The sequence below is a fragment of the Podarcis filfolensis genome (assembly GCF_964270895.1).
Source record: "Podarcis filfolensis genome assembly, chromosome: 14".
Taxonomy (NCBI): Eukaryota; Metazoa; Chordata; class Lepidosauria; order Squamata; family Lacertidae; genus Podarcis; species Podarcis filfolensis.
In genome coordinates, this window is record NC_139616.1 from 9,176,273 (window position 1) to 9,183,031 (window position 6,759).

The 6,759-nt window shown below is 44.3% G+C and overlaps 1 long non-coding RNA gene across 1 annotated transcript in view; it reads left to right on the forward strand.

Moving 5' to 3' along the window:
- Positions 1 to 6,759, forward strand: part of LOC310749827 — a 285,263-nt gene that overhangs the window by 277,118 nt on the left and 1,386 nt on the right. The gene's annotated exons all lie outside the window — the stretch shown is intronic.

The following is a 6,759-nucleotide window of genomic DNA, read 5'->3' on the forward strand; positions in this document are numbered from 1 at the left end:
TCTAAACCAGTGTTTCCCAAACTTGGGTCTCCAGCTATTTTGGGACTACAACTCCCATCATCCCTAGCTAGAAGGACCAGTGGTCAGGGATGATGAGAACGGTAGTCCAAAAACACCCAAGTTTGGGAAACGCTTATGCAAAGCTATGCAAGCTTTGAGATTTTGCATTTCCCCTTCAGTACGGCATTTCATGCATTCCAGTGGAATTCCACGTCTGTGAGAGCATCTTGTCACAGCTCAGACCCAGCTTGGTTACTCAAAAAAGTGCTTCAGACCCAGATTCTGTAACCCATGGATGGTGGAACCCATTGTTCTCAAGATATGGCTGGACTCCCAGCATCCCTGGCGACTGGACATGCGAGGTGGAGTCTGCCAACGTCTGAAGGACCACAAGTTCCCCACGAGTCCTGCTGCTACTGATAGCTGGGCTATCTTTGACCACACTTCCAGGCGGCATCACTAGATTTCAACGGGATTAGATAAATGCAGAGAACATGCCTATCAGTGGCACAGACGTGTTGCATCGTGCTCCTCCCTCAATTGTTACCCGTGGCAGCCATTCCATCAGATGGGGGGGGGGAGTTGGTGCCGCAGGACCTCACCCCTGTCTCTGCTGAAAAAAAGCAACTTTTGGCTCCTCTCCAAAATTTTACCATTTCTGGTTCTCACCACAATATCTCTGCACCTAAAAAGTCACACCTGAGCTTGTCCCTCAGATTGTGAGTCTGAGGGCATGGTCTTGACTTTTTGATAGTTTTCGGCTACTTCGGGAGCCCCTTCTTGAGGCTGAAGAGTGGGATGGAAGAAAATGCTCATGCTAAACAAACCGATGGTGATGATAGCCAAAAGGCTACTCTCCATGTTCTGAGGCAGTGTTATCTCCAAATACCAGTCTTTGGGAAGCAACAGTAGAGTAGGGTTATCACCTGCACCAGGGCTTCCTGTGAGAAACTGGGTGCTGCCCTAGATCTGAATGGTTTGTGCTCTTAAATAACAAGAGAGAGAGGCTTGGGCAGGCAACCACAGCAACGGAAGATTGAGATCAGAGGGTCAACAAGTGCAACCCAGCCTTCTCCTTTCTTCCACATCGCCGGAGTTGTCTGTAATCACAGTCAGTTTCACTTCCGCCCCACGCATTCGTTCCGGCTTGTGAAATCCGACAGCTCAACATTTCTGTCTGTTTATTCGGAATTCGGTCCCTCCAAGTTCAGCAGGACTTGCTCCTGAGGAAAGGTGCACAGGGCTGCAAGATCTCGTTTCAGTTCCTCTTCAATCGCCCTTTTCAACCCGCAAGGCCCAAGTGCTTCAAACCACTTCTATTCTTGCGCTTCCTGGCTTTGGCCACAAGACACCCACCCCCACGTGCCTGCGTCTTACAACAGCATCTAAGGGTGTTCCTAAGAATTAGGCTGCCAACTGCCAAGTCCTTTATCTGCTCTTCTTGTTTTCTTTATCAGTATTGTTTTTGCCGCAAGCTTGGAATCGCGTATTTCGTTGATGAACGACATTTAAAGGAGGAAATATGAACACTCCAGATAGAGTTGATCAAAGTTGCATCCAGTCCACACATCCTGTCCCTCAAGGTAGCCAGCAAAATCCATCCAAGGAAGGAGGCAACCCCCAGCAAGACTTTTCACAGGTATGCTATGGGATGGAAGTTTCCAGTTCTCCACATTTTGCAGCAAATTGCATAATGGTGTTTTTTTTAAAAAAAAAATCCTCATGGAAATTCATCAGAAAATGCCTCCTAACTAACACATTTTTATATGAGGTGTACACATTTGTACACAAAGTGCACGCAATCAAATTTCCCACGTATAATGGATTTTGGTATGCTATTTTCACTAATATCTTCATTTTTTACACACACCCTCCCCAATACAGGCATTGTTTTGCAAATGTTGGCTGGGGGACTGCATCAAAATGATCAGAAATGTGCAAATGTTGGAGGGTAGCTGTGTTTTGATTCACATATTCCATTCAAAAGTGCAAATCTGATGGATTCAGCTTTAAATGTAAACTGAACTGAACTCCTCCCCCATCCCTTAGGTATGACAACACTATTAGTATCACTAAAAATGTCAGTAAATCTTACAAATTGGAAATTTGGACTGGTGCCTTTTAGTATAAGCATGCATGCATGAAAAGTGCTTGTGAGCTTTGATGGGTAGAGGGACTTACCTATTTGGGAGGAGGGAGCAGGGATAACTATTAACTAAATTCCCAGGTGTCAAAAAAGGTTATTTATGTATGCTACTACTGCGGCCCGTGTTTTGTTAGCCCAAAAATGGAAAACGAGCAAGGTCCCAACTAAAGAAGAATGGCAACTTAAGTTGACAGAATATGCACAACTCACAGACTTAACGTATAGAATAAGAGAACAATAACATATGTTTAAAGAAGACTGGAAAACGTTTATTGAATATATGGAAAATAATTGTGTACAGCTGAAAACGCCAGCAGCATTAAGATAAATTCAACAGTGTAAATAAGTTTTGATGGATGCAATAATGGAAAACCGATTGGTATAGTTTTTTGTAAAATATGCAGGGATATAAGATATGTAAAATGAACCATGAAAAGAGAAGAAGGGAAATCATTGATTTCTTAAGGATGTAAAATGAGTACAGTGGTACCTCAGGTTACATATACTTCAGGTTACATACGCTTCAGGTTACAGACTCTGCTAACCCAGAAATAGTGCTTCAGGTTAAGAACTTTGCTTCAGGATGAGAACAGAAATCGCGCGCTGGCGGCGTGGCGGCAGCAGGAGGCCCCATTAGCTAAAGTGGTGCTTCAGGTTAAGAACAGTTTCAGGTTAAAAACGGACCTCCAGAACGAATTAAGTACTTAACCCAAGGTACCACTGTATCTTAAATTGTAAAACAGAAAACTTAATAAAAATTAATAAAAACTATTAATAATGAAGATGCAAAAGCCATGCACACACATACCCTGATGTTCATTTGGGTGCATAGCTCCTCTGATGAGCAACAAAATATTTGACCAGCATGACATTCAGCGAAAAGCTCTCCACTACCATTTGTTCCACAGCAACGAAACTCAGGGCAGGGTAAAGAGGGCGCCCAGGCACTTTCCTACACAGGTGCTGACCAGACCCAGGCCTCTTCAGCTTCAGCAAGGTTGCTGGCCTTGCATGCATTCAAGTCCTGGGTGGACTAGAAGCCTGAGAGCCTCTGGGGTTCGTGGGTTATTATTCTAGGACGATGTTGCTGACTCAGTACTGCGTTCTCACAACATAAAAGACAGACTCCCAAGCTCTGTTCAAAGACTTAATTTGTCCTTAGCAAAGCAGGACAGGAGGCCTGGCGATGCATTAATTAAAACTCGGCTTTTTCCCATATACATAAAGGTCAACCCCGGGGGGGGGGAGATGCGGCCAGCTATTCATTACCACGTACCAAAAGTGAAGTCCACATACCCTTGACAGATACATCATCTTCTCCAGTGATGATAGTGCCATAATAATAATAAAATTAATCACTTCCTTAATTATCACGAGCTTCCATAACACATTAGCCATCATAACCCTGCCCCGGGCCATCACAGCATGAGAAAGACTCTAATATTTATTTAGAAGACCAGTCAATTTTTAGTTCCACTCATTTAAATTTATTATTTTTTTCATCCCTTCTTTCAATATAAAATATGGTCAAGGCAGCTTACAAATTAAAGGCAAATAATAAATTTCATTGACTTGATAATATTGTAAGCCGTCCGTTACCACATAACTAACATCTTCCAGCTTCTTCAATCTGATCTCTTATTGTGAAAAGTCCATATCCATTGGCGACATAGCTGTCAACTTTCAGATTTGAAAATAAGGGATCAGTAGCCTCAAAAATAAGGGATCAGCAGCCTCAACTGTCCCGGGGACAGTCTACGGGACATCTAACAATCCGGGAGAGCAGCGGGAAGCAGCGCTGGAATAAGGGAATTTCCCGCAAAAAAAGGAAAGGTTGACAGCTATGATTGGCGATATTCTCAAGGATTCCGCTTCCACAGGTGAGAGCCAGAGTGATGTTTTCCTTTCAAGCAGGTTTTTGTATTTATTCCTTACTCTAAACAATTTTTTCCTGACTACATAATTCAAGAAGCTCTTATATATTTCAGCTTTATCATACCATAGACATGCATGCCAGCCAAATTTTATATTGTGTCCTTCAAGATCTAAAATGTGTGCATTCTTCAACATTATCCACTACTTTAACTTTGCTTAAAGTTGAAGACAAGAAAAATGGGTTTGTGACACAAAGTTCACAATTTGAAAGGGAGCTTATAGAATCGTCAGGAAAGTTAATTTCCAGGATGTATAAATTATTGTTGGAGTGGGAGACAAAGGACGAGATGGTTAAGTCAGCTTAACTAGGTGAGAGACATAGGACATAATATAGAATTGAGTGTGCGGGAAAGGTTGTGGAAAAAGGAATTAAAATTTACAGCATGTTATACCCTTAACAGGCAACCAGTCCAACAGACCACTGTAGACAGTTTGGGTGGCAAAGCCAAAGCGCCCAGTGGAAGCCTGAGAACCTTAAGGACATACCAGGACCTTTCCCTGAATGGTTCAGCTTTCATTGAAAATAATAAAGAAAGCCTCTGCCCCTTTTGTTTATGATGGTGAAAAGTACAATAGGGGAGTATTTCTATCCCATCCTTTGCTAAGAAGCAATTCAATTAAGGAACTCTAAACTACCTGTTCTGTCTGTTCTACAGCGATATCTTGCAACATATTCGTCTCCGAGTTGCTGGGTTGTTAGCCAAACAGAAAGTACCTTGAGTCACACCCACCTGCTTAGTGGGGTTAGTCTGGAACCGGTTTATCGAGACTGAAACACTTCATCTAAATGGGTCTTCAAGTCACATGACAGAGCACAAGTGGTCAACCCACACCATGTGACCCTGTACCAGAGCCTCTCTTGGAAAAGGCAGAGAAGAGAGCAACTAGAGCAGGCATAGGCAAACTCCCCCCTCCAGATGTTTTTGGGACTACAACTCCCATCATCCCTGCCCACTGGTCCTGTTAGCTAGGGATGATGGGAGTTGTAGTCCCAAAACATCTGGAGGGCCGAGTTTGCCTATGCCTGAACTAGAGACTGCAGCCCAATGCACACTTACATGAGAGTAAGCCCCAATGATGCCCAGAGGGGCTTATTTCTGAGCAAACATGCGCAGGATTGCACTTTTGAACAATTCAACTCATACAACGGATACGAGTGGCAGACACTTCCATGGAAAACTTACAAGAGCAATCGCATTAAAGATCAATATCAGAGGTTAACTTGGAAGTTTTGCAGATGTGGCAATTTTTTGTGTGCACTGGGCAAAATTTGTTTTTGGGGGTTGCCAGGCCTCCACCGTTGGTGGTGGGAGGGCAGACACGACGGGGCACAGAATCCCTCAGTGACGAAGCCCGAGTAAAAGTGCACAGCTGCATGCTGTGTCTGTACTGCCATGCAACATGCAAAGCAGAGGAGTCTCCCAGGACTTTTATCTGCTTGGCCTCGCTGGGCATAGTGAGGCAAGCAAGCTTCTGTCAATATTTATAAATGCAGCTGGTCGCCAATCTGCAAGGCCAGTTTGCAAACATCGATGTTGCGCATGCAAATTGTCATTAAGCACCACCTTCCCCTGGCCCTGAGCTTTGTACGGCAGCCATTGCACAATGCCTATAAAAACCCTCTTCGACGGCTCACATTAGATAAACAGGCGGCAGCAACACTGCTGGAAACACCGTTGGTCCAGCCAATTCTGCCACAGAAAATCCACGGTTGGTTTGGCTTAAAAGCAAAACACGCATGTACATAGGGAGAGAGAAACCGTTTTATACCAGGTGAGACTATTCGTCCATCTACCTTGACAGGCAGATTCTCCCCAGGAGACAGGACTTTCCCATCACCCTTTTTGTCCAAGATCCCTTTCATTGAAGGTGCCAGGAATTAGAAAAAGGGACTCTTTGTATGCAAAATACTTACTCTACCTACTGAAATAATAGGAAATGTGTCTGGTCTTTTCTCCTATTTCCTGATCAAAACTGTCTTACTCCCCAAGCTACTAGCACCATTTTGGTGGTTGGGGGAGAATACGGACACAATGCAGGCACTGGGTTGGCTCAATGGAGCTGATAGCGGAGATGGGGGGGAGGTTGATCATGAAGAGAAAACTGGTTGACACTCCTTGCCACACCATTGCTCCTGTCAAAATCAAGCTTGTCTTCAAGGGGCAGACACTATCCAACCATTTTGTCCCCAAAAGCACAAAGAAATATATGGCCTGTACAGTGGTACCTCTGGATGCGAACAGGATCCGTTCCGTAGCCCCGTTCGACTGCGCATGACGTCATTTTGAGCGTCTGCACATGCGCGAGCAGCGAAACCCGGAAGTAACGTGCTCCGTTACTTCTGGGTCACCGCAGAAAATATTCATCCCGAAGTTACTTCAACCTGAGGTAGGACTGTATAGGCAAAGAAAGTTGTGTCTATGGGTCAGCTTCCCAATTGCTGCAGTGAATTGGGGAATTAATCCAGCAGCAAATTTAGAATACAGTGGCACCTCGGGTTAAGAACTTAATTCATTCTGGAGGTCCGTTCTTAACCTGAAACTGTTCTTAACCTGAGGTACCACTTAAGCCAATGGGGCCTCCTGCCACCACCACCCGATTTCTGTTCTCATCCTGAAGCAAAGTTCTTAATCCGAGGTACTATTTCTGGGTTAGCGGAGTCTGTAACCTGAAGCGTC